The following is a 3,243-nucleotide window of genomic DNA, read 5'->3' on the forward strand; positions in this document are numbered from 1 at the left end:
CCCGAGTTCAGTGGAGAACTTGGTGAGTTGTTTGATGAGTCCATTGACCCTTTCAGCATTTCCTGAGAATTGTGAGCAGTAGGAGATGGAGTTTCCAGGAGATGCTGAGGTCTTGGGACACAAGCATGATGACCTTCTAAGTGAAAGCTGGGTCATTGTCCATTTGGATGGTCTATGGCACGCCAAACTGAGGGATGATGTGTTCAAGGAGGACCTGAGCCACAACATCTGCTGTTTCTGTGGAGGTGGGAAATGCTTCTATCCATCCTGTAAAGGTGTCAACAGGAGTTAGGAGATAGTGGGGGTTGGAGAGATGGCTCAGCAGTTAAGAGCACTGTCTGCTTTTCCAGAGTACCTGGGTTCAGCTTCCGGCATCCACATGGCAGCTCAGAACTGTCTGTAACTCCAGTTCCAGAGCATCTGGCACCCTCACACAAGCATACATGCACTCACAACACCAATGCACATTACCCCCCCCCCCAAAAAAAAGACAGCAGAGCTTTTTATGAGTGGGCATGTGAAGTCAACCTGCCAGTCCTCATCGGGCTGGTGTGCTTGGAGCTGGTGCAAGGAGGGCCCCTGTGGGTTGGCCTCTGCACGTGACTAGCAAGAGGAATGGACCTGTAAAATATGGGCTCAAAGATTGGTGAGATCCCTTTAATCCCAGCACTCGGGAGGCAGAGGCAGGCGGATCTCTGTGAGTTAGAGACCAGCCTGGTCTACAAGAGCTAGTTCCAGGACAGGCTCCAAAACCACAGAGAAACCCTGTCTCGAAAAACCAAAAAAAAAAAAAAAAAAAAAAGATTGGTGAGATCAAAGAGGGGCTCTAAGAAATGGAACAAACAAAGTTTTGGGGCCTATATGTAAGGTTTGGTGGATGTCTGAAATAATAGAGAATGCCTGGTTCTGGGGAAGGATGAGGCCATTATTTAAGTAGAACCATTTGTTCTTTGTCTGTGTGGCCCTTTTTTCAGGAGTTTGTCCCTCTCCTCTGGTTGATAGCAGGGCTGACAGGAGGGTGTCAAAAAACATGTCCTGTAGATCTAGTAAAGCTGGAGGCCATTCCCCAGGCTACTGCGTCAGCCCTGGCAATGCCACAGGCCACCACGTCCTTGGAGGACTGATGTCCCAGCAGTGGATTATGGCTACTTCTGCAGGGAGCTGGAGGGCCTCCAAGAGCTTGGCTATAAGGGGTCCATTAACTATGGGTGTGCCCTTGGGAGTGAGGAAGCCCCTTTCCTTCCAAGGACAGAATGGGTATGGGCTATTAAAAAGGCATATTTATAGTCAGTGTACATGTTAACCTGTTGACCCTTAGCTATTTGGAGTGCTCTAGTCAAGGCAATTAATTCAGCCTTTTGTGAAGAGGTCCCCACTGGCAGGCAGATCGCTTCGGCCTGTTTTAGCAGAAGTGACCACTGCATAAGTCACCTGGCAGTTTCATGATGTCTATAAGAGAGCTTCCATCAGCAAAGGGTGAATTGGGGGATCAATGAGGGATTGGTCTAGGAGACCAGGTCAGGGTGAATATAATGCCCACTTTCACAACCTCTGTGTAGGAGTGGGAGGGGGTATCAGAGGTGGGAGGGACAGGGAGCAGGATGCAGGGTTAGAGGCCAAGGTAATTCGAGGTAGATATCAAAATGATCAGCTGTCTTTAGAAGTACCTTGACCTTGAAGAATCCTTGTGGAAAATAGTGACTGTTTAAAAAAAAAATAGTGACTGTTTTGCTTTAGGGGGGCCTTGCAGCCATCCCATGACTTTGATTACAAGACACCTCAGGCACAGCTGGGACTCCTGTATTACTGTATATTGCATATGATACCTAGTAAAGGACTAGAGTCAGGGAGGCATGTGATGCTCCCCTTCAGTAAGACATCTAAATTAGATTAGGGACCTTGGTGTGTGTCAGGAATATTTTTTAATATGAGCTCCCTGACAACGCAAAAATTCCCAATCAGGCCAAATCAAAACAAGCCAAATTAAGAAATATCCAGGTTTAATGGGAGATCTGCATTCTCAGGTGGCCCCAAGGGGGAAACCGGGAAGCTGCAGAAATGCGACCCCTGGGAGGAAGAAAGGGAGACCACGGTGTTCTTCTTTTGGGGGATCACTTAAGTACCCTGGGAGTGGTCCTGACCCCTGGCCTGCTGGGATTTGAAGTCCCGACCAGGCCTGGGGGCGGGGATAGATGCGAGGGACTGGGACCTACGCTCCCAACCTAACATTATGAGGAAATCTTTTGTGTAACAATCAATAAATATACCTTTGTATAGCTGTTAGGGGTCCAGTCTAGTCCAGGCCCAGTCCATCAGAAGAGGCTGGATCTTCCTGCTGTCACATAGGCCTTAAAGAATACAGAAGAGCCGGGCGGTGGTGGCGCACGCCTTTAATCCCAGCACTCGGGAGGCAGAGGCAGGCAGATCTCTGTGAGTTCGAGACCACCCTGGTCTACAAGAGCTAGTTGCAGGACAGGCTCCAAAACCACAGAGAAACCCTGACTCGAAAAACCAAAAAAATAAAAAATAATAAAAAAAAGAATACAGAAGAATAAAGAAGGAGGGCTGGAGAGATGGCTCAGAGGTTAAGAGCGTTGCCTGCTCTTCCAAAGGTCCTGAGTTCAATTCCCGGCAACCACATGGTGGCTCACAACCATCTGTAATGGAGTCTTCTGGCTTGCAGGCATACACACAAAGAGAATATTGTATACATAATAAATAATAAAATATTTGAAAAAAAAAAAAGAATAAAGAAGGAAACCATCAAAGTGTGTGGTATCTTTTCCCTAACTCCCTCAGACAGAAAAGTCTTAGTTTACGCCAATGCTGTGGATTCTTTCTGAGCCCAGTGCTGCCTGGAGGCTGGCCGTCCAGACAGCAATACTTTTTGGAAGAGGTGTGTCGCTAGGGGTGTAGCTTGAGGTTTTAAAAGCCCAACCCTTTTCCAGTTAGCTCTCTGCTTCATGCTTGTGGGTCAGGATGTAAGCTCTTAGCTGCTGCTCCAGCACTTTCCATGTTTGCCTGCTACTATGCTCTCAGTCAAGACAATCAGGGACTCAAACCTTCTGCAAGGGGGTTTTGTTATTTTTTTTTTTGTCATGGTATTTTGTCCTTGCGGTAAAAAAGTATCAAAGACAGGACTATTGCTGAGGACCTGGGTTTGATTCCCATTACTCACATGGTGTCTCACAACTGTCTGTAACTGCAGTCCCAGGAGATCCATGACCTCCTGTTACCTCCAGG

This window comes from Microtus oregoni, unplaced genomic scaffold (genome assembly GCF_018167655.1).
Source record: "Microtus oregoni isolate MIOR12 unplaced genomic scaffold, Mior012 000049F_ref0000343, whole genome shotgun sequence".
NCBI lineage: Eukaryota > Metazoa > Chordata > Mammalia > Rodentia > Cricetidae > Microtus > Microtus oregoni.